At 46.2% G+C, this 26,583-nt stretch overlaps 1 protein-coding gene across 1 annotated transcript in view; it reads right to left on the minus strand.

Moving 5' to 3' along the window:
• The window catches only part of LOC122808678 (alpha-2-macroglobulin-like), a 2,073,303-nt gene that overhangs the window by 717,375 nt on the left and 1,329,345 nt on the right, over window positions 1-26,583 (minus strand). The gene's annotated exons all lie outside the window — the stretch shown is intronic.

The raw sequence follows: 26,583 nt of genomic DNA on the forward strand, positions 1-26,583 counted from the left end.
AAGTCTCTGAATTTTTATATTACTTATGTGAGTCTTACACTCAGTAATGCTCTAGAAGATAACTACCCCCCTGGACTATTTCTGCTGTGATAAATGTGAACCACTGCTAATCCAAATACAGATATGCCAACTCTCAGTGGCCCTTTGGTTTAGAGACTGGCTGCAGCAGTATAGCAGGATACCTCACTTCCCTATAAATGGCTCCTAGTTATACTTTGCAATCCACAAGTGTGCCTTTTGCCTCATCCACCCACTGTGCTGTATACCCCAACACTGCGGATAGCTGCAGACTTTCTGAGATGTGTTTACTCACTGTTGTTTTAATGGATAGGAGTTGATTGATCTGAGGGCCAAAAATCTATTCTTCTTTTTCTTTTTTTTCTGTTGCAACCTAGTTAAACTGCTTAGGTCCTCATGGCAGAATATTTAAGAACATTTTGGTATGCAACTGAAATCCAGGCTTTGTGCAGATCTCCTTCCTGCTATTTTATTATCTCACTATTATTACACTAATAGGTAAACTAGTAATCTTAAAGTGACCACATATTAAAGGGGACTTTGTGTCTGCGTGCATGTAAGTATGTGCTTATGTGACCCCTGATGGACTGACATCCCACCTACGACTGACCTTCTTCCTTCTACCCATTGTTTGCCAGGAAAGGCACCAACTCCCTATTGACCCCGAATAGGAGGAATACAGCACTGGACAGTGAACTGATTAGAAGTAATGTACTCACCATACCTTGGCATTTGTGTTATCCAGTTTATTATTTATCATGAATGGGTACTCAGATCCGAGCTCAGATATGACCAGCACAAGTCTCCAAGCAAGATCTAAGGCTTGAGCTCCTCCCTCTCCCATAATCCCTCACCACCGGAAGCTCCCCAGATCGAGTTTGCCAAGAATCCCCTAACTAGGAAACAAAATCTCTTAACAGTCAATACTTGAATGAACTGAGCATAGCAAGAGGTGATCCCCCAAGTATTACATGTCCAGATTCACAAATCCCCTAGAAGTGGAAGGGGGAAGGTGGGAGGGATAGTGATGAATACTGAAATTGGATAACACAGTGCCAAGTTATGGTAAGTACATAACTTCTAATCTGATGTTATCCATTTCATTATCCATCATGAATAGGTCAAACTCCCTAGCTACCATGCAGACCTTGGGAGGCCCTACGGAAGGATATGCCGTAGCACCATGGAACAAAGGCTGCCTTGTTTCTAGAAATAATGTCCAATATGTAATAAGACACAAAAGTATGAGGTGAAGCCCAAGTGACAGCAGTGCAAATCTCATCAATGACTAATCTAGCTGAAAAGGCTGCAGAGGTAGACGCTGATCTCACAGGATGGGCCTTAGGAACCCGAGGCAGTTCCTTACTCCTGCTAATATAAATAACAGAAATACAACTGGAGATCCATTTAGATACGGTGACCTTAGAAACCGCTCGACCTCATCTGTTTATGGAGAAAGCGATGAATAACTGGTCAGATTTTCTGAAATCTTTCGTTCTGTGTAGGTAAAACTGCAACTGTCTGTGCACGTCCAGAGTATGTAATAAATATTCGCCATGGTTAGAGTAATTAGGAAAAATGACTGGAAGCTGAATGGACTGATTAATATTGGATTCAGTAGCTACCTTCGGCATGAAAGACAGGTTAGTCTATAATGTCGAAAGACAGGTTAGTCTGTAATGTCATCCTGTCTTTGTGGAAAATAATATAAGGTGATTTACAAGATAGAGCTTGCAGCTCAGAAACCCTTTTACCTGAAGTAACTACCAGTAGAAAGGCTGTTTTCCACGACAAATGCTTTAGATCACAAGAGTGAGCAGGCTCAAAGGTGGGGTTGGGTGAGAGAATGAAGAACAAATGGAAGATCCCACAGAGGAGAGGGATCCTTAAGGGGAGGTCTGAGAAGAAATACCCCTTTCAGAAAGGCTCTGCACAAACAGGATGAAAAAGTGGAAAAAGGATCACTATGAAAAGTGGAAATTGCCGCCAATTGCACTTTGATGGTGGAGAAACTAGCTCCTTCATCATAAAGAGAAGACAGAAAAAGAAAAATGTCTGGTATAGTTGCTTTAAAGGGGTCCAGGTTGTGGTTTGTAGCCCAGAAAGTGAAACCAAAAACAAAACACTGGCAACTGGTTCAGGCAAATAAAATAGTAGACTCCAAATGAAATAAGTGTATTTAACGGATAAAATAAAGCACTTTTCATCCAGTATGTTAACTTGAACCTCTTCAGATAAAAAACAAGTACAAATTAGAATTTTAATGACCTTGGATGGTATTCTAGTGATGTTAATGACCTTGGATGGTATTGTAGTGATGTTCCTTTAAGAGCTTGCTACTGAACAATCCCATGGGAGAACTGGGAGGGGTATTTAAAACTCTAATTTGTACTTGTTTTTTACTTGTTTTTTATCGGAAAAAGTTCAAGTTAATATACTGGACGAAAACCGCTTTATTTTATCCATTAAATACACATTATATTATGTGTACCTCAGCAGATACATTCAGCAACTGTAAAGTCCACAACAGTACCTCACCAGGAGTATCAAAGAGCTGAACACATGTAATGTGTCGCCTGGATTAAACAGAATTCAGCTCCACACACTGCCATGTTGGCCACCCAGACACAAGCTGTGCCTGATGTAGAAAGCCATGTCCAAGCTGGCAGCAATGCACATGCTGTACCTTGTACAATGTGAATGGCAGGAGAGATATGCACATGAGGGACCTGAACCCCAGCACTGACATACATAGGACAAGCTGTACTGCTGCATTATCCATAACACAGAAGCCACCCCCACGATGAGTAAACTACCAGTACAGGTTATCCATAGAGTCACCATTGATTCTACTCAACAGGGATCCCAACGAGTGGATGGGAGATGGTAGGTATACCCTGGGTATCAATGTTGTGTCACAGGTAGACAGGAGGCACAGTATACAAAACAAGACATATGTCATGTCAAACTGCACTTACGATGTGTTGATGGACAAACACACTATCCAATAAGCATTAGAAATGCTTTTGGGCACATCAGTAGTGTTTGCCAATGTACACCCATGTTGTGGAATACACTACTGATGTTGATGAGGCCGCTAGGTAGTTCACATCTGAACATAATGCAACATGGTCAGATAGGTTCATAGGTTCATACTAGGCTATCTGCCCCTAGGCAGTTCTAAGCCTAGCCCAGAGTCTGCTGCGCACGCCACCCCTTTTCTATGGAAACAGTACTGTGCCCATTAGTTTGACGGCCTGTCTCCAGCAGTGAAACAGTGACGATCCCAGGGTAAACCTATGATTTCCCATCCACAGGTCAGATACCTCTTGAACAGAGCCAGCAAGGTGCTGTGACTCACATGGACCGTGGATTGTATTCCACAGCATAGGAGACTCGAGTGATAAATCCACCCTCCAACATGTCCAATGTACATCCCTGCTATGGTGTAAGTCACTTGCACTAGTGGTTCAGGTGGATCTGACGATTTTGAGGTGGAGCATGTCCATTAATCCCTGGTTGGACATGCTTGCATGTCATGCACATGTCACCTCTAAGCAGACAGTATGTGACTGAATAGAGCTGTAGTGTCTTCAATCTGGCAGCATATGACAGATGTTGAGACCCTTCATCCTTTGTTGGGGACATTCAGGTCTCCACTTGCTGCAGATGTCAGGTGAGATACATCCAGATAAGGCAGTGTACCAGATCACCGTCCGATAAGTGAAGAGTACAGGGGAACAATGACCCACTAGATCTGGATGTGGATCCCTTCCTGATCATGTGGACAATGTAGAAGGTCCTACTAGCCACTTTAGCAATGTGAGTGTCATCAGAACAGTGACTGTCAACCTGGGTCCCCAGGTCCATGATAACCTCCTCTGTGCTTAGAGGATTGCCACCTATATGGTAGCTTGGGGTTACCTTTGCTTTCCCTGAAGGGTATGACTACACATGTTTTGCAAGTTGACTTCAGGCCATGGCTCTGGCACCAGCTATCAGTGTCCGTGAGTCCCTTCTGAAGGATATCCGTGTCTGATGCACTGTCCACTATGGCACCCAGTGTGCAGACATCTGCAAACTTTGTCAGCCAAAGTCCTCCCATGTTGGCCTGTACTTCTGAGAAGTAGATAACAAACAATAGGGGGCCAAGGACTGAGCCCTGTGTGAGACCACATGTGACTGGCCTGGTGTCTGACATAGTGCCAGCAACTCTAACCCTGTGGGTCCTGTCCGCCAGACAGTTTGCAACCTGATCTTGTGACATATGGGTGTACATTTCTGTTGGTAGGGTTTCTACAATACCTGAGTGGGGTATTGCATTGAAAGTGTTTTCAAGGGCAAGGTAGGCTCTATGGACTGCCTTTCCTCATCAATGGCCTTAGTTACTGTTTTGATAATGTCAACTAAGTACAAAAGGCATGACTTGCCTTGATCAACACAAACTGGGACAGGTACAATGTCTGCATGTCCCCCATATCTTTCTTTATGAGCTCCATTATGATCCTCTCCATAGCTTTGCAGACTACACTTGTTAAGCTTATGGGGCAGTAATTACCAGAGTCCATAGAGGCACTGCCTTTGTGCAGACGTGCACAACTGGACCCTAAAGAGGCTGTTGTGCACAGTATGGAAATGTAAATCAGTGATAGGACTAAAGCCCAGGATACTGTCCACCACAGTGAAAGTACTGAACCACTACAATATACAGTACTACAGTGCTAGGTCAGTAGGAATGGATGTGTGTTAGTATGAGTGGGGTTTGTGTGTGTGCATAACGCTGTGGAGGGAAAGTGCCTTTTGCCAACTGGGAGAACACACTACAGGGTGCACATCCCTCTTCGTAAACACAGATGATGTCAGCACCCTCTAAGTACAGCATTGGAAAAGATTGCTCCGACTAATGCAAATAGCACACTCTGCTAATGTGTCTGCCTTTAGAGTCATAACACATCTAGGTAGGGGTTTGGATCTTGCAAATGGAAAGTATGCGTTTTACTGTGGGTGGGGTTGGTGTGTGTGCACAATGGTGGGGGTGGGATGTCTCTTTGCCAAATGGGGCTATGCACTGCAGGATGCACATTTCCTTTAACAAACAGTGATGTTGACAGCACCCTGTACAAACAGAACAACAACACAGAAGGTGTTGGTACCAATGATGCATGTAAGGTTACACTTCAACTAATGTCCACAAAACAAAGTAGGATAAACAAATGCTCCTTTTACTCTATCCAAACAACATGGCAACAGACAACTGCCACTACTCAGTATAGTGCTACATGCTACTGTAACATGCAGATGTACCAGAATATACCTAGATAGTGTTTTGAAGCCTGAATGTGGCAAGTGTGTGGATGTGGGATGTTACTGTGTGTGCATTTCATATGGATAAAATGTTTGGGATATTGGCAATATTGTTGCAGACAGTTTAGGTGCAGATATCCCCCCCCCATTCTCCTACACAAGTGGAATTAGTTATCACAGATGACTGTAACCTCCATATCCTCTCACATGTCCAGGTGAGGGCCACCCTCAACATTGCAGGACACATAGCATCACTGTTACAGAATGGTATCCCTGGATGTGTGCTACATTCACCCCTGGAGGACATGGCACCACATTACAGACTAATATTACTCCCTGGCCATACTACAGGATGTGTACCTGAAGAGTGCCATACAGACACAGTGGTCCCACACCAATGAGGAGTAACCTCTACTGACCCTGGTATCTACTGCATCATATGCACAACTGGCCTTCTGTTCTAAGCTACGGAAGTTTCACGTATGGGCAACATGTACAGCAATGTTACATATGTATATATTTCAGGACTATGCACACAAAACCTATCTCATGGACAGAGCTAAAGATAGTGAACTATGATACATTTGGAGGTGTCACAGTAAACACAGTATTAACCTGCTACTTTGCATTACCTGTGTTTGTGGCAGCTGTTGCTGTGTCAGTGGTGCTTGCTTGCTGCTTGCTGTTTGCTACTCATGGTTTTGCTGCTGGCTGTCTGTATATTTTCTTCTCTCTCTGTCTCTCTCTCTCTCTCTCTTTCTCATTAGGTTTGTGCAATGACTGTATTGCATGAGTGGAGTGTGGGTACTGAATGCTTTTGTAGGTATCTGCATAGGTCCATGTGATGGCCCTGCACCAATTGTAAGGCAGCATTTGCTAATTGCATGCAGCCAGGTGTGTGTTGATTGCATGTCTCACTGTGATTTCAGGACACTGCTATAAAAAGGTATGTGAGATAGGCGTTGCCCTTTCAGATTGTAGGGCGTGGGCGATGCTGGTATGCTGTTGACAGTGTTCTGTGAGTGTGAAGGTTAGTATGGGAATCCAGTGATTTGGCCATTAAAACTTTACCTCACATGCTTTGGATGGTACATCTCCTATATTGCCTTTATACTAATTCCTACTATTGACTGTTATATTTATTTTAGCAGAGTGATTTTGTATGGCTGTCATGGCTTAGTGGTAGGTCATACAGACTAATGTTACCAAGGTCCTGGGTTGAGACTGGCAGTGGGAATTTTTTTTGTCTCCAGACTTTCAAAATGAGTACAAGACCTGTCAATCAAAGTGCCATAAAGGCACTTTTAAGCACTTTAAACCAGGTCTGCACTCGTTAGCAGAAGGAGGCGTGTCCAGTATGACCTGGCCTTGGCAAAGAGGCAACGCATAGCACATATGCTTGGTCAGTAGGAACACTGGGACTGATACCTGCTCTGACTCACTCATACAGTAACAGGGATGCCTAACATGACACAACCTGCTTCCAAGCGTACAGGGAGTGTAGTATGTGTATCCGACAGAGGTGGCCCTGCAGCACCACCTGAGGCATGAATGCCATGTGTTAAGTAATGTAATAACATGTACAATATGCACACCTGAGGACCCCAACTAACATCCATATCCACGCATATGACCCTGCGGAAACAGCTGCACGTCATACAGTGATGTACATGTGCAAAAACATGGAACAAGATACAAAATGAGGGTGACTAGCAATAAATAGCATGGATAACCACACACCCATGTTTGTACCACAACAAGAAGCAACATGGAATAGCCATGGTCAAAACCAATGGCTAAAACCGACTACTACTATATAGCTTGCTGCAGACCACTGTCCTAATAGCAGGAACTGCCCCAGGCCTATGTCCATAGGTCCATAGGTTCATACTAGGCTATCTGCCCTAGGGCATTAATAAGCCTAGCCCAGAGTTTTGTGGCTTCTGCCACCTGCAAGATTGATGGATAATATGCCCATTATTTTGCTGTGCCTCTGTCAAGCAGTGATACTGAGGTTATCCCGGGGTATACCTGCAATCTCCCATCCATTGGTCACGATCTCACTTGAACAAAGCCAGTGAGGTGCTCAGCCTCACATGTACCAGGATGTTGTTCCACAGCATATGGACTCTCTGGGTGAGGAATCTGTCCCTTCAGCACATCCTATTAATATCTGTGTTGAGGTTTAGGTCTCCTGCCCTTGTAGTTCTGATGGATGTAGAGGTCTTGAGGTGAAGCATGTTCATTAATCCTGGGTTGGACATAGCCTTGTATGTCAGGCACAGGTCACCTCTGAGCAGACAGTGGCGACTGAATACAGCTGGAATTCCTTCAGTCGGGCAGCATAAGAAATATGTTTGAGACCCTTTCACCTCCTGTCGAGGAATATGTGGGCCCATCCAATCTGAATGGGGCATTGTATGCAATCATTGGTCTGATGAGTGATGAGTACAGAGACAATGACCTCCCTTGATCTAGATGTGAATCACTGCATGATGAGGTGGCCAATGTAGAAGGCCTTCCAAACTACCCTGGCAATGTGAGTGTCAAACAAAAGGTCACTGTCAATCTGGGTGCCCAGGTCCCTGATAACGTACATTGTGCTTAGAGGATTGCCACCTAGATGGGAAGTAGTGGTAACCTTGTTCTTCCTGAAGGGTATGGCTATGCATTGTTTAGTGTTTAATGTAAGGCCATGGCTGTGGCACCAGTTAGCCGTCTCTATGAGACCCTTCTGAAGGATGTCTGTGTCAGATGGGTTTCCAACTATGCTTCCCAGTTTGCAGTCATCTTCAAACTTTGTCAGCCATAATCCTCCTGTGCTTGCTCGTACTTCTGAAAAGTAGATACTGAACAAATGTGGGCCCAGGACTGAGCCCTGTGGGACACCACTTGTGACAGCTCTGGAGTGTGAACTGGCACCAGCAACTTTGACCCTGTGTGTTCCGTCCTTAGCCAGTTTGCAACCCATGCTGTGATGTATGGGTTCACAATTAAGCTGGTGATGTTTTCAATGATACCTGAGTGGGGTATTGTGTGAAAGCCTTTGCCAGGTCAAGGTAGGCTGTGTGGACTGCCTTGCCCACGTCAATGGCCTGGGTGAGTGTTTTTAAAAAGTCAACCAAGTTTAAAAGGCATGATCTGCCCTTGACAAAGCCAAACTGGATTGGACCCAATGTCTGCAAGTCCCTATGTCTTCATTTAGAATTCCCATTATGATCCTCTCCATAGCCTAGCAGAACAGGCTTGTCAAGGTGATGGGATGGTAGTTTCTGGGGTTGGTGGAGGCACCCCTTTGTGAAGTTGGTCCACCATTGCTGTATGCCACTCCTTGGGAACATATCCTGAGGTGAGGCTAAGATTAAACAGCTGCCCTAACTGCGGGTGTAATTACTCATTGAGTTCATGGAGCACACAACTGGGGACACCATCTGGTCCCATGGATAAAGTGTTTTCTGCCTTGGATTGAGCAGTTCCCACCCCAGCAGTGGAGATGTTTGGGCGGCTACAATCCTCTGGTGTACATACCCCAGTTGGGGGAGGGAGAAATCTGCACTGAACCTGTCAGCCAGTATGTTGCCAATGTCTGTAGGTGCAGTGATATCAACATCATTCTGAACTAAGTCTGAGCATATCTGGGAGTTTCCTCCCAGGTTTCAAACATAGGTAAGCAAGGCCTCATGATTGTCCCTGGAGTCCTGAGTGGGTTTACTCTCTAAACATGCCTCGGATGATTGTATGGGGAACCCAGTGTTTTACTCACAATGAGCAGGGTGTCTTCCCCTACGGATTACACTCTATCTTGTAGTAGCTCCTTCCTTGTGTTGTACAGCTTGTTTATGGCTAGGGTCCACCAGACTGGATGCTTGCCTGTGGTACAAAGAGTCATTATTATTTGGGATTGCCTGAACCATGCAGTCCTGGAGGTGCTGGTAGAAGGCATTTCTAAGTGATACAGTGGCTTGGGTAATGGTGTCCGCTGGCCTGGGGGCCTTGAAAGAGACCACACCAGTGCTCAGAAATGTGAAGTCGGCATTTGACAAGGTCTTCACCGTTTCTTTTCCCATCTGGGGTGTGGATGGGATGTGGACTCCCACTGAGAGTAGTCCATGATCTGATCTCACCAATGATGGGTATCGTCTGGTGTTGAAGAGTGTGACCCCATGTTTGTGATGATGTGTTCTAGTAAGTTGCCTCCACTTGAGGGGATTGGGACCAGTTGTTCCATGGCATTTCAGTGTATGAACTCTTGGAACCTTTGTGTTAGAGTGTTGTGGCATGATTAGTGATCCCAGTCTATATGTGGATAGTTGGAATCACCCAGTAGGATGGTGTTTGGAGATACATTTATCCCCTTCAGTGTTTGCAGGATAGCTGTGTGAGGTACCTGAGTTTGGGCGGGTGGCATGTAACATGCTACAAACTGCAGAGCAGTCTTGCCTACGGTCACTGGCACCTGGATGGTCTCCGATGCATCGTGTGTTGCCACCAACCATGAGGTGAGGGTGTCCTTGATGAATATGGACACCCACCATCCTTCTTGGTGTTGTCGGGATGCTGGTGCGGAATGCATTAGATGAGGTAACACCCGATATTGCGGGGTGCTGTCAGAAACTGTGAACCAGGTTTCAGGCACAGCACAGACATCAATGTGCTACATACTGAGAAGGGCATAGAGTGTGTGCAGCTTGAGGTAGAGACCTTGGGCATTGAGCAGCATTAGCCTTAGTGTCTTTCCTTTACTGTGTTCTAGGGTGGTAGGTGTAGAATCTGAATCTTGCATAAAAAAGGCACAATGGGGGTGGCAAGAGCATCATCTCAAATCCGGAAGCCCAGGGGTGACAGGTGCAAGCCGTCCCTTGCAAATCACCATGGCCTGTCCAGCATCTCATCCCAGGCAGACAGACATTGGACCCCTTAGAATGACACCATAGTCTAAGCAAAATACTGCAGCTGATCATCTTGTCTCTGTTTATGTGGCATCATACTTGGTGAAGGTAGGATACTGCCGAAGGTCAGGGTCATACCTGCCTGGCCTACATAATCAGAGGGATCCTCTATGTCTCTTTCCATGTAGTCCAGGGAGGTACATCTCAGGTCGTTCACACCAGCATGGATTATGACTGGGTCAGACCTGTACTTGCAGTTTAGTGACCTGAGTGCTTGCATTATGTGGTGGATTCCAGTACCCGATAGGCAGCTTACTGTGACCTCCTCTGTACCTGATCTGGTGAGTGGGACATCAGTGTGTCTGACTATGGAGTCACCTATGACAAGTGTGTCTGGCATTGTGTTTGGCCTTAAGGGCTGTGACTGTTTGGCACACCGACTCTGTGGTCAATGTGTTGCATGTGCTGTGCCCTGTGGAGGCAGTTGTGTGAGTGTCTGCTGTGGTGGCCACCGCCATTCTGGTAGACCTCTGATCAGAGCCTCCGAGAGTGTCTCTGTGTGTCTATGTGTATGATCTTAAGTTGTGACAGTGCCATGTGAGACTGGATTAAAGATGTGTGTGTGGTTACCTTCACCCTCTCTCCAGTCTTGCTAGTCCTATGCTGAGAGAGCTCAGCCTCCACTTTGGCTATATAGTTGCATCTCTCACATGTATGTGTGTTTTATGGCAGAAGGAGAGGGTTGTCAGTGTACATGAGGCAACTGTAACAGTGCCTCAATATTCCCAGGTTCACCAGCTGAGCAGGAGAGGACACTAGCAACTGATCCCTAGACATGCTAGAAGGAATAGACAAAACAATGTTGGAATACAGGGAGATATCAAGACCCCCAAGCCACATCATACTGTTTGATTGACAATAGCTACACATACACTGGTGTTTCATAGTGTCATAGTGTACTACTAGGCTATCTGCCCTAGTGCATGTATAAGCCTAGCCATAGTGATGTGGCTATTAAGTGTACAGAATAGATTCTGAATATTGTGCCTCTGACTTAGTAGTGACACATTATGACCCCCTTACGTAATTGAATAACATGACTGTGTCTCTGTCTAGTCTGTGCCTCCGTCTCATATGCAGTTGTCCAGATGTCTCCTGAAGAGAGTCAGTGAGGGACTCTGTCAAACATGAACTGGGATACTCTGCTAGAGTGTGAGATGCCTCTGAGTTATGGCTCTGTCCCTCCAGCATGTCCTATACATGTATGTGCTGAGGTTCAAATACTCAGCTTTCATGGCTCTGGTGGATTTGGATTGCTTGCAGTGGAGCATGTCTACCAAATCCTGATTGGACATGGTCTTGTATGTCAGGCATAGGTCACCTGTAAGTATGCGGTATGACACTGAACAAAGCTGGACTTCCTCTATTCCGGAAGCATATGACATGTGTTGAAGAACCCTGATCTTCATGGTAGGTACTTTACGGGTGCAAAAGGCAGGATCTGCCCTGTACAAAGCTGAACTAGGTGGGAACAAGGGTCTGTAGGTCAGTAATGTGTCTGTGTAAGAGCTCCATGACTCCTCCCATATCTTTGCAGACAAGGCTGGTTAAGCCTGTGTGGTGGTAGTTGCCATGGTCTGTGGAGGCATCTCCCTTGTGGAGTGGGACCACTGTTGCCGTATGCCAGTGTTCAGGTACATATCCTGTAGCAAGACTAAGGTTAACTAGCAGTTGTATATATGGGTCCAGCGCCTTCTGGAGTTCACATAGCATGCAACTGGAGATACCAGCAGGTCCCATGGATGCTGTGTACTTGTCTTTGCTGAGTGTGGCTCTCACATGGACATCCAAGATGACAGTGAGGTTACATACAGCAGTGATAACTATCTTGTTTTGGGGGTGAGGGAGGGTACATCGCACTGAAGCTGTCCGCGGAATGTTGCCAATATCTGTCAGGTCACTGGAATATATGTTGTTGTGTACCAACTCTGAGCATATCCGAGGGTTCACAACCAGGTGTCTGACATAACTGAAGAAAGCAGTGTGGTTACCTTCATTGTCTTTGGTGATTTATGTCCCCAAGTTGACCTTGCATGTCTTTATGAGATAATGTAGCTTTCTACTAGTGCTGATCACAGCTGTCTTCCCTTTTGGAGATGTAGCTCTGTCTTGCATTAGTAACCCTCATCTCTCATACAGTTTGTTTATGGCTGGGGTCCACCAGACAGGACACTTTCCCTTTGTGGAGAGGGTCCTGTTTTCATTGTGATTGTATGGTCCATGCTGTCTGACATCTAGCTAAGGGGAGGTCATTGTGGTTCTGCAGTTATCTTTCATCAGCATTAGAAATGACCACAACAGCCCCTGTGGGTGTACCTCATGCACACACATCCAGCACCTGTAAAGTCCACAACAGTACCTCACCAGGAGTATGACAGAGCTGGAACACATGTAATGTGTAGTCTGATTAAACAGAGTGCAGCTCCACACACTGCCATGCTGTCCACCCAGATGCAAGCTGTGCCTGATGTAGAAAGCCATGTCCAAGCTGGAATCAATGCACATGCTGCACCTTGTACAATCTGAATGGCAGGGAGCTATGCACATGAGGGACCTGAACCCCAGCACTGACATATATAGGACAGGCTGTACTGCATTACCAAAACACAGAAGCCACCCCACACATGAGTAAACTACCAGTACAGGTTGTCCATAAAGACACTGGTTGAGTCCCTCAACAGGAATCCTAATGAGTGGATGGGAGATGGGAGGTTTACCCTGGGTATCAATGTTATGTCACAGGTAGACAGAGGCACAGTATACTAAACAAGACATATGACATGTCAAACTAAACACAATGTGTTGATGGACAAACACATTCTCCGACTAGCATTAGGTCAAGATACCTCTTGAACACAGCCAGCAAGGTGCTCTGCCTCAAATGGACCAGGATTGTATTCCACAGCATAGGGAGTCTCCGAGTGATAACTCCATCCCTCCAACATGTCCAACATACATCCCTGCTAAGGTGTCAGTCACCTGCACTAGTGGTTCAGGTGGATCTTCTGAGTCTGAGGTGGAGCATGTCCATTAATCCCTGTTTGGACATGGCCTCGCATGTCAGGCACATGTCACCTCTAAGCAGACGGTATGTGAGTGAATAGAGTGTGAGTGTCTTCAATCTGGCAGCATATGACAGCTGTTGTGGTTCCTTGATCCTTTAGGTGGGGGACAGTCAGGGTGTCTCCAATTGCTGCAGATGTTGGGTGAGATACAGCCAGAATAGGGCATTTGACTCGATCACTGGTCTGATAACTGAAGAGTACAGGGGAACAATGACCCACTAGAGCTGGATGTGAATCCCATCCTTATCAGGTGGGCAATGTAGAAGGTCTTCCTAGCCACTTTAGCAATGTGAGTCTCAGAAGAATGGCGAATGTCAACCTGGGTCCCCAGGTCCATGATAACCTCCTCTGTGCTTAGAGGATTGCCACCTATATGGTAGCTTGGGGTCACCTTGCTTTTCCTGAAGGGTATGTCTACACATGTTGTGCACTCTGACTTCAGGCCATGGCCCTGGCACCAGCTATCAGTTACTGTGAGTCCCTTCTGAATGATATCTGTGTGTGATGCACTGTCCACTATGGTGCCCAGTGTGCAGTCATCTGCTAACATTGTCATCAAAGTCCTCCCATGTTGGCCTGTACTCCTGGGAAGTACATGACAAACAATGGTGGCCAAGGACTGAGCCCTGTGTGACACCACCTGTGACCAGCCTGGAGTCTAACATAGTGCCAGCAACTCTAACCCTGTGGGTCCCGTCCTTAAGCCAGTTTGCAACCCATCTTGTGACATATGGGTTTACATTTCAGTTGTTAGGGTTTTCCACAATACCTGAGTGGGGTATTGTGTTGAAAGTGTTAGCAAGGCCAAGGTAGGCTGTATGGACTGCCTTTCCCCAACAATGGCCTAAGTGACCAATTTGAAGATGTCAACCCAGTACAAAGGCATGATCTGCCCTGACCAAGCCAAAATGGGATGGGTACAATGTCTGCATGTCCCCATATCTTTGTTTATGAGCTCAATTATGATCCTCTCCATAGATTTGCAGACTACACTTGTTAAGCTTATGGGGCAGCAATTAACAGGGTCTGTAGAGGCACTGCCTTTGTGCAGATGTGCACAACTGGACCCTAACCAGCCTGTTGTGCACACTATGAAAATGTAAATCAGTGATAGGACTGAAGCCCAGGATACTGACCACCACAGTGAAAGTACTGAAACACTACACTAGACAGTGCTACAGTGTTAGGTCAGTATGAGCGGATGTTGACAATTGTGTGCAAAGTATCCCATGCAAAACCTGCAGGCACAGTATACTCCCAGTTTTGTTCACACAAAAAGCATTAGGACAGTAACTACACAACATGGCACAGAACACACAACCATAAACTGGAGGTATTTGTTGAAGGTCACACTCATCCACAAATGTGATGGGCTGCAGAGTTCAACATATGTAAAGCCCACACTGGGCATGCTCACACACTTAGATAAATGAGACATCTTTCACACAACATGCCACAGGAAGGCTGAACTGGGCATGCTCACACACTTGGTCCAAATGTTACCCCTAGCAAATGTGAAAACACACCAGAGGATGCTCATCCCCCTTTCTAGACACTGATCATGTAAGCACCCTATAAGTATATTGGAGAAAAGGATTCTCTCAGTAATCCGAATAGCGCCGTGCTAATCGTCCGTCTCTAGTGTCATAACATAGTTAGGTAGGGGTTTGAATCCAGCAGGTGGCAAGTGTGTGTGAAGGGGGGTAAGTGTGTGTGTAAGTGTGTATGAAAGAAACATCCCTTTTGGCAACTGGGAAAACACACCACAGGATGATCATTCCACTTTCTAGACTCTGATGATGTCAGCACCCTATAAGTATATTGGAGAAAAGGATTCTCTCAGTAATCCGAATAGCGCGCTGTGCTAATGCGTCCGTCTCTAGTATCATAACATAGTTAGGTAGGGGTTTGAATCCAGCAGGTGGCAAGTGTGTGTGAAGGGGGTAAGTGTGTATGAAAGAAACATCCCTTTTGGCAACTGGGAAAACACACCACAGGATGATCATTCCACTTTCTAAACTCTGATGATGTCAGCACCCTATAAGTATATCAGGGAAAGGACATTCCCCAGTAATGCGAATAAGCGCTGTGCTAATCGTCCGTCTCTAGTGTCATAACATAGTTAGGTAGGGGTTTGAATCCAGCAGGTGGCAAGTGTGTGTGAAGGGTGTAAGTGTGTATGAAAGAAACATCCCTTTTGGCAACTGGGAAAACACACCACAGGATGATCATTCCACTTTCTAAACTCTGATGATGTCAGCACCCTATAAGTATATCAGGGAAAGGACATTCCCCAGTAATGCGAATAGCAGCTGTGCTAATCGTCCGTCTCTAGTGTCATAACATAGTTAGGTAGGGGTTTGAATCCAGCAGGTGGCAAGTGTGTGTGAAGGGGGGTAAGTGTGTATGAAAGAAACATCCCTTTTGGCAACTGGGAAAACACACTACAGGATGCACATACCCATTTCTAAGCGATATCACAATTATGTATGGCTTTTGATTACAGACATGCCATGTGTGTTGTGCACACACAGAATGCCCATGTGTGTGGGTTGTCCCTCACAATAATGCATGACATTGATTACACCGGTTATGGCAATGAACACATGATGTATGTGTGTGCCAAATACACATATGTACCTGAGACTTTCAATAGTTACCATGTGTGATGCCTGCCACATGTGAATACATGGTATTTGCACAGGGTAACATTATGACCGTGGTCTTCTGTGCAGATGCTGCATGTGGGATGTGTATATACAGTGTGAGATGTAGATGCTATCAGCCTAGTAGTGAGGCACACCTGGTCTGGGGCATAAAGTCTACATGTTGTTAATGTACAGGAGCTGCATGTTCTCACCTGTTGTGGGAGTGGTAAGACAGTATTCCATAGCAATGCAGTGACTGCATGCTAAGAACCATTCAGCTAGGGTGTTGTAGATACACTTATTCATTAGCATTCAGTAATTTGTCGGAATCCCTGGTGAGGGTCTGATGCCAACCAAGGTCAGGGGTCTACCAGCCTGTGTCACTTGCTCAGTGATCCCTTCCATGTTCCCTATCACGTATCCCAGTGAGCGACATCCCACATCAGCTGTGGTGGCATGGACAATGACTGAGTCATATGTGTCCATGCATCTGACTGACTTGTATGTTGTTGTTACAGTTTGGCCATGTGTTTCCATCTCATACATGTGATGTACATCAATGGGTAGGGATAGGGTTGACTGTGTACATGTGGCAGCTGTGACATTACTACATGACACACATATTCCACAACTGTACCATAGAGGTGACTGACAACTGACCTTTGCACATGCTACGGAGTATTGAGATTACATTGGTGATTGACAGCACATAGGGCCAATGGTGAAAAAGAGACATAGGTCCATAGGTTCGTACAGGGATATCTGCCCAGGGCATGTATCCACCTAGCCAGAATGTGCGTGCCTTTCAACATGCATTGTGAATCTGTCTTGCTATGCCCTTTTCCAAGGTTAGTATACTGTGCCTCTTTCTCACAGTGACACATAAGTGATACCCAGCGTAACCCTACAATGTCACATCCAGTCATTAATATCGCTCTTGAAGATAGTCACTGAGTCAGTCCACCTAACCTCTATTGGGATAATAATCAGGAATGAAGGGTGCCTCTGAGTTGTGAATGTGCCCCTCCACCATGTCCTATGTATATCACTCCTGAAGTTCAAGTATTTCCAGCGTGTATCCTGGTGGGATCTGGATATTCTGAGATGCAGCATGGCCATTACGTGAGGGTATGACCTGGCCTTCTATGTCAGGCACAGATTGCCTATGAAGAGGCAGTATGTCACTGAGTACAGCTGCTGCTACTTTAACCAGTCAGTATGTGGCATCTGTTTGAGCACTTTGATCCCTTGTCGAGGTACATATGTGGTAGCCCCAGTTGCTGCAGGTGTCTGGTAAGGTGCATGCCGACAGGTTCATCATAGTCAATTATGGGCATGATGAGGGATGAGTAAAGGGGCACAATGTCCTCCCCTGGCCTACATGTGGATCCCATGATGATGTGGCCCATATCACATGCTTACCTAACCACTTTGTCCATGTTGTTGTCAAATGGTAGAATGCTATCAACCTGTGTACCCCAAGGTCCATAATTCCTTGGTCTGCACTTACTGGATTAACACATATGTGGTACATTGTGGTCATTTAGTGTTTGACAAAGGGATGACTATACTCTTTCTGTCATTCACGTTGAGGCCATGGCTGTGGCACAAGTCGTGTGTTTGCAAGAGTCCCTTTTGGAGGATCGTGTGTTAGCTGTTGAGTTGATTATGGTGTTCAGTCTGCAGTCACCTGTGACTTGCTGAGCCACAGTACTTCCATGTTGGCCTGTACCTATGACAAATATATAATGAACATGACAGCCCCTAGGGCTTTGCCTTGTGGGACACCACTTGTACCAGGTTGGAGGCTGACATGGCTCCAGCAATTCTACCATGTGTGTTCTGCCCTTGAGCCACTGTGCAATACCCATAGTGACATAGGGGTTAATATGTACACTGGTGAGCTTCCTAGAATGCACAAGTGGGGTATTGTATCCAAGGCTTATGCAAGGTCCAGGTAGGCTGTGTGGACCTCCTACCCCTTGACAGTGGCCTTGGTGACTGTTTCAAACAAAGCAAACAGGTTTGATAGGCAGGATTTGCCATTGACAAAGCCAAACTGTGTATGGTGACATGTCTGTAGGTCCACAATATCTAGATATGTGAGGTTCTTGATGATTCTTGCCATAGCTTTGCAGACAAAGCTAGTCAGACATATGGGCGAGTAGTGTCCAGGATCCATGGCGGCACCACCTGCATGTTGAGGGACCACTGTTGCTGTATGCCACTCTCTGGCCACATATCATGTATTAAGGCTGGGATTGAACAGTGGTGTTATGTCTGGGTGTAGCTCTTCTTGTGGTTCATGTAGGACACAGCCTGGGACACTGTCTGGTCCCATTGATGCAGTGTTTATTGCTTTGGGAAGGGCATCTCTTACCTGAGCATCTGTGATGTCAGGGGGGGAAGCACTGTGATGCGAGACATATGTTCCCTTTTGGTGTGGTGGGGAGAGAAGGCAGCATTGAACCTGTCCACTAGGATGATGGCAATGTCTGTGTGTTTTATATTTTGTGTGACATATTGTATTACCTCTGAGCATATCTGGGTAGTACCACCCAGGTTACTAACATAACTACAGGCAGCCTTGTGATTATCCTCAGTGGCTTGTGGAATCCTCTCTCAAAGATGGCCTTAGACAATCATATGGGTGCCTGTAGTTGTCTTCCAATACTCATCAGTGGTGCCTTCACATTTTGGGAGGTTGTTGTATCATGTAGTGGCGCCATCCTTCTATTGTATAGTGTGTTTATGGCTGGTGTCCGGCCCAGGACATCTGCCTTTGGAGAAGTGGGTCATGCTTTCATATGTGGCTTCATGATCCATGCATTCCTGAATGTGTCCACAGAATGCCTCTATACAGGTATCTGCAGTCTGGTCCATATTTTCAACAGGCCTTGGGCCTTTGAAGGTTTCCACATCATTTATGAGGGGTGTGCACTTGCTTGACATGAGCTGTTGACAGGCGTGCAGCCCTCCAGACAGAGCAAGGGAGGGTCACAGTCAGCTACCTGTTGGGACGTACCTCCCTGGACCACATGGAAAGAGACACAGAGGAGCTCTTACAGCACCCTCTCAAACTCAGGTCTCCCACACAGCCTTCATGCTGACACAGGAGAGTTTAGATTACTCTGCAAACACCATCATACTGGGTGATGCCAGCTACCCAAACATAGACTGTGTACATTACACAGGCCACAATACCCAAGCTCTAAGGTTCCCATTGATCAGACATTCTTTGGCTATGGAACAGGTAACCAACCTTCCCACAAGAGGGGCAGATATACTAGAGCTGATCTTTACAAACATGAGTAAAACTGCTCACCACTGGGAGTATATCCCTCATTGTTGCAATCAAACCATATACTAATCACACTGGTGTTCTGGATCCCCACATATGCAAACCTCCAACACATCGATGTGTGTGTGTGGGAAATGTCCTATTAGCAACCGTGACAGTATCGTACAGGATGCAGATCCCCTTTTGAAACAGTGATGATGTCAGGACTGTATAACTATATCACCTGTAGTAAAGTCCTCCAGTAATTTGCATAGCGCTCTGTTAATGTGTCTTTCTTCAGTGTCATAGCGTAGTTAGGTGGGGGTTTGAATCCTGCAAAGGGAATGTATGAGTGTGGTTTATGTGTGTGCACTATGCTGGGAGGGTTAACTGCCTTTTGCCAACTGGGAGAACACACTACAGGGTGCACATCCCTCCTCCTACACACAGATGATGTCAGCACCCTCTAAGTACAGCATTAGTAAAGATTTCTCCAACTACTGCAAATAGCACACTCTGCTAATGTGTCTGTTTCTACTGTCATTGCACAGTTAGGTATGGGTTTGAATCTTGCAAATGGAAAGTATGTGTTTTACTGTTGGTGGGGTTAGTGTGTGTGCACAATGATGGGGTGGGATGTGGCTTTTGCCACATGGGGCTATGCACTGCAGGGTGGTCATTACCCTTAACAAGCAGTGATGTTGATAGCACCCTATACAAACAAAACTACAAAACAGAAGGTGTTGGTACTGATAACACATGTAAGGTAACACTTGTTCAAGTAATGTCCACAAACCGGGGTAGGATAATAAAACAATTCTTTTATTCTATACAGACAACATGACAACAGACAACTAACTGCCAGTACTCAGTATAGTGTTACATGCTACTGTAACACGCACATGTACCGAATATACCTAGATAGTGTTCTGAAGCCTGAATGTGGCAAGTGTGTGGATGTGGGATGTGTCTGTGTGTGCATTTCCGTATGGGAAACATGTTTGCTGTGGCAATCAGGGTACTACAGTACCTGATGCACATTACATCTTCAACTGATGAGGTTGCCTGCACCCTGTGAGTACAGGTAGAGAAGGGGATGCCAGTAGTAAACAACATAGTGCACTTCTGAAATGTGTACCTGTCATGTATCAACAGCTACTCATGTAGGGTGATAAATAATGGGAATGGCAGGTGGCGTGTGCATGTGTGTGGGTAGCAGGGTGTGTATAAATGCATGTGTGACAGAACAGATACATGTAGCTGAATCTACATAACAGCACAAGATGCACATTGCCATAGTCAATGTTAGCATGTGATGGTGTGCAGCTGGTACACTTTGTTAAGTAGTATGGGTGCAGATAACAATTGAGGACATTCATACAGTTACTGCAGCAGGACTGATGGGATATACACACATTTATACTGCAACACACAACAGTTACCAACATGTTACTACTTATACACATCTATGTAGTCACCCTGTGCATCAACAACGTGTTTACCTTTACCTGCACCGATGTTGTAGTATGCAGGAGGTGGCACAGTGTCATCATATGCACAGGGTGTGGGTTAGGTATGCCCAAGCCGGCCACTGGTAACACCAATTGACATGTGTGTGTATGTGTGTTTGTGAGGGGCAGCAGTACAGGGTGGACCGTTGTTGGTGCAGTGTGTGTGTGTATGTGTTTGCCCTAGGTGTTAGGTTTCTGCATGTGTGTAAGCACACAGTCCCACATAATGGCTGCCATGTACAGGGTTTTGTGGACAGCCACAGACTGCACCTGTCAGGTCATCCAGATCAGTGTCTGTGGGCGCGGACACGGTACCTGTGCCTGGCAGGGGTGCTACCGGCGTATCGGTACTAACCCAGACTGGGTACTGTCATCGGAAGCAGGGGTGTGTTGACTGGACACAGTTCCCTGTTGGGACTGTCCAGAGCCACGTGCCGTGGTCTCCTGGGGCGTCTGGATGACAGCACAGACCCAGCATTGCTGGGGCTGGTGCTGGCGAAGCCTTGAGTGGGCCCGTTGTCGTCGCGGCCACTGCCAGCTGGTGCTCTTGCTGGCATACGGCCGCGTCGGCGCCCATAAGCGCACACCATCGCCCTGGCCCATGGACATCTGGTTGTGGAGCAGCTGTTGTATGCCCCACAGCGTCTGTCAACGACATCTGTGAAGTTACGGATAGCATTCGCAACATCATGCATGCCGTCTGTCATGGCTATGCGACATGCTCTCAGCTCCCTCAGACCCTGTCTGGTGTACCTTTCCATACGTGCCTGTGCCTGCATGACAGTTCTAAACATAGTGGAGGTTGACATACCTCCTTGGGCACGTCGGCCAGAGGCAATGACCACGGATGCCCCACGAGAACCCATGGGCGACTGTCTGCGTGGTACCATTGGAGGCCTCTGCACATGGCTGCCTTGTGAGGATGCATGTGCCACAGGTACCACATTACCCTGATCTATGCCCACTGCTGACTGTCCATCACCTAGGGACAATGGTGATAAAGGATGTAGCGGCAGGATGACTGTGCGCGTGGCGGGGTTGAAAGCTGTGTACTGTCAATTGGCTGACCAATGGCGGACCCAGACACACCTTCCTGCACCATTACAGACATTTCATCATCATCAGTACCTGGGGCACAAGATTCAGGTTCCCTGCTGCAGGTCACCAGAGCAGCACCAGAACCTCACGGGAGGAAAACATGGAACACAGATTACAGTCTCAATACATATTTGAAAGAGATGCACTTCAATACTAATGCACACATTCAGAAATGGACACATGCACTCATGGACACTAACACACATGCACACTTGGGCACAGGCACACTTGCACACATGCACACCCACAGTAAACACACACATCAGTACCGTGTTACACTACTCAATTTACTACCTGTCAATTACAGTTATTGTGTACACAGTCACCAGCATGTCTACTACAGAGTTACACTACTCTTCCTAGTTTTATAAATTGTTTTACAGATACTGTTAAAAAGACTCACCAGCATGTATGGCCTGCCTCGTTGCTACATGGGAGGGACCTGGAAGTGTGAAGAGAGTAATGTCAGTGGGCACATGTGTGCCATTTGTTTTGCACATGATACAGTACAGTAGTACACTAGTTCCCTTATACACATCAGCTGCACATCATGTCTGTATATATATCATGATGACAGATACATACCACATGCACACCTTATGCGTGCATGAAGTAACAGCGTACAGAACAGTCATATGTACATACCAGGAGTTAACTCTAATCTCACCCTTACCTCTCCTCAACCGTCAACTCAAATTGTACTTCCAAAACCACTGGCTTTGTTCTTCTTGGAGTCTAGGCTAAAGTCCCTCTCCCTACGCTCTCTTCACCTTTAACCCCTCATTGTGCATAGAAACTAGCTTCTACCCTGTTTCTTTCACCTTGATGTCCTTCTATGCTCTGACCTACTTCTCCCATCCCTCCCACCTCCTCTTGACTGTCTTCCTTCTTTTCCTCACTTCCCTTCTTGACTCCTGCCTCTTCCATATCATTGTATCTGTCATACTCCTTCTACTTCTCTACCCTTCTGAGCCCTAACTATTATGTATATGGCTTTTGCCTTATTGCATAACCATTATGCTTTAGGTAGGATTGCTTTGAAACCAGCGGTACATTGTGTATGACTCTAAACTGTTTGACTTCCTTACATGTATGTTTATTTAATTAACAGGCTGGTGTACAATTCTATTATGTTGGCTGTCTGTATTGACAACTTGTCTGTCTGCCTTTATTACGTTATGTGTGGAGCTTTTCTCCACAGGCCTCTACTGAAAATGAACTTATATCCAGCTAGACTATCTGGGTCAACAAATGTAAAAGTAATAACAATAAATGAATATGGCATCTTACCTGCGCTTTCGCTGTCTTGCTGCTGTGTGGATCCAACCTCCATCAGGATGCATGATGGTTGCTGTTGTTCTGGGGCTGGATCCACAACACTTAGCAGTAGCCCCTCCTGTCTGGTGAGGGGGGGATGTGTGGCCACCCCCCACCTGTGGCAGCCTGTTGCCTGCGGATATCTGCAGCAGCTGGCGGACATTTCTTATCAAATCACTGCAGTGATGTCTCACCTGCTCATATGTCCTATCATGCATGCCAACATCATTTATCCTGCTAACAAGGCTTTGCCACAGTGCAGACCTCTCCTGCTGATTCTGGGTGGTGCGTGAGAACAGGATGGCATAGTCACGCACCAGGCTCTGGTGGATCACGTCATCCTCTGCAGCAGAGTAGGCAGGATTTCTTTTAGGTGCCATGTCTATCTGGAAAGGTACACAAACAGGTTATCAGCATAGTATCTCAACAATACATGGTACACATTCTATACAGGGAGTGTTAACTTCTACTTATTACTGATTGGTTAAAACCTGATTACAGTGTAGCTATCATTCTATGTCATTTGTACTAAGTACTTGGCCTTCAGACCAGTTGTTTTACATTAGGGAGGTTGGTGGCAAGCACTGTGGTGGCAGGACACATATCTTTCATCCATTGAAGTTGGGAACTGCTGATTGTGGGCCCAGTGTACAAGTGTATTACTTCTGGTATGGGCAGTTGGCCTTTAGGCCAGTTATTTAACATTAACGAGGTTTGTGGTCTGCACTCATGTGTGACAATAGGCTGTACTCTGCCATTCATAGCTGGGGACATCTGGTATCAGGTTTATAGTGCCTGCATATCTGAGCTGTATCTTACTGACATTGCTACACCTTGTTTGTTGTAGCAAACACTACAGGCCTCCTGCATCTACCTTTGTTTATATGCTTGTTATCTGTTAGCTTGTTATTTCACTGGTATGCTACTTCCACATAGTACACATCTTTGCAACACATCTGTGACTCACTACTGTTATCTGCATTGCTTACTGTACGTACTTCCATGTTACACATGACAGCAAGTGACTGCTTGTCATTGTTGCATTTACTTCATTGTGACACATTGCACTTAGGTTACCTGGCATTTGCTCACTGGCGCTTTTATATCAGTCAGCAGTTGTAGGTAATGTCAGTACACCCTCACTCCCCACTGGACCTTGTTTTCAATCATTAGTGATTACAGAGTTCACAATAGTATTCTAGCATGTCCAGAGGTCAGTTGTCAGTTCCCTCCTCAGTCCAGCTGGTGAGTGTGGTACTCCAGAGACAATGTTAGAACAGATGCATGTACACAGACAACCCCCTCCTCCTAACAACAAATTCAAACTCATGTGAGTGATGCAACCATATACCAGACTGGAGGCTAGGCTCTGTCTACTCAATACCGCCATAACCAGTCACGTGGCAAGGGGATCACTCACTACACTTCCAGTCTCACGTAGACCTAACACAACAGCGGACCTAACACATGATCACACATGATCATACTTGTAGGCTCAGACCACAGCTCTGCCTATGCAGCAGAGACCTCCTATGCAGACATCCAGGCAACCACTACCACATAAGCGAACATGTGCAACACATATCACACAAAGCCAATGTGCTGAACACTCACAGCCATTAACAGTTAACAACACACCTCATACACCTGTACTAGGTGCCTCTATCATCAGGCACACTCACATCACGTTCACCAGGCTTAACGAGGTGAGGGTCACGGTGTGCAGCCTGTCAGGCACTATGACCTGCCACATAACACAAACAGTCAGGTAACCCCAAGGCAGGTACAGGTATGACTCAGTCAATGTCCATGCTGCTGTGAATGGCCTGACACATTCCTCCCTGGACTACATGACATGAGACATTACAGAGCTCTCTGAGCACGTAGCCGGGACAGTTTGACCCTGACCTTGAGTAGCATCCTACCCTCACCTAGAACAATGCCACAATATCAAGGCACGATGATCCCTTCCAACAATTGACTGACATACTGGTGTCATTCACAGGTGTGCCAATGCCTGCCATCTTGGGGTGGTATGCTTTGCTAGGGACAGCTTGCACCTGTCACCACAGTCCTATTGACATTTGGCGGAGCCTCCTGCTACACCCATAGTGCCTGTATTAGGCAAGGCTCATAAGGCAAACCCACATCCATTTGTATCACAAAGGATGAGGAAGTAAGAGTGATGCTACTCAACACTGGGCGTCTAGACCCAAGGATGCACGCACCCAAAACCCTACCTAGCATTCTGGACATCGATATCTGTGCAGTAACATGAACCTGTTTCAGGTTTCACAGGAGCACACCAGTACTACCACGTTATAGCTGTTACCATTCTTGTCGGCCACAACACTTGAACAAGGGAGGGAGTATCAGTATTCAATGCAGATTCCACGCCTCCACATTGGTGGCACAGTACAACATAGGTGTTAGGCCATTGAGTACAGAAGGCGTGGTTGGGGACCTGGGGAAGAAACATGGTAGCGGTCTGTCATTTGTCTACCACATGGCCAGCGTGGATTGACAGACATGTTATATAGCCCAGCTAATCATGACTGATTCACATGTATGGCAGGGGAGGTCATTGTGCCTCTGTACTCATCCATCATCAGGCCTATAATTGCGTACAATGCACCTTTTGGGATGTACCTAACCAGACACCTACAGCAACTGGTACAGGACAACAGTACATCATCAAGGGGATGCAATGGCTCACACAGATGTCATATGCTGCCCAGGTAAAGTGAATCAGCTGGACTCAGTGGCATACTGCCTGTTCAGGGGCAATCTGTGCATGCCATATACAGCCATGTCCTACCTAGCAGTAATGAGCGTGATGCACCTCAGGCAATCAGAGTCCCATACAGCCACATGCTCAGGAGAGCTGGACCTCAGCACTGACATACATGGACATGCTGGAGGGCATATTCTAACCGAGGCTCCCTTCACTCTGTAATGAGCTCACACTACTGGTTAGGCAGAGTCCCTCATTGACTCTCTTCCATAGGAATCTGGATGAGTGGATGGAGATCATAGTTGTACCCCAGGTATCACTTCTATGTCGCTGTTAGACAGAGGCATAGTATACTAAAAGTCGGACAAGGGCATAGCAGCATAACTTGTGATTGGGTGGCAAAGACAAACACATTCTACTAGGCTTACCAATGCCCTAGGGCAAATAGCCTAGTATGAACCTATGAACTGTTCATTCTCAACTGTTCGAGCTCATTACAGAGTAAAGGGAGCCTCTCAGTTAGGAATTTGCCCCTCCAGCATGTCCATGTATGTTCTATTCAGTAAACACAGCTTGCTCAGAGGTGACCTTTGCCCAACATACAAGGCCATGTCAAACCCAGATTTGATGAATATGCTTCACCTAAAAATCTAGATCCA

The sequence above is a fragment of the Protopterus annectens genome, chromosome 8.part0, assembly GCF_019279795.1.
Source record: "Protopterus annectens isolate FY-2018-M chromosome 8.part0, PAN1.0, whole genome shotgun sequence".
In the NCBI taxonomy this organism is placed as follows: domain Eukaryota; kingdom Metazoa; phylum Chordata; order Ceratodontiformes; family Protopteridae; genus Protopterus; species Protopterus annectens.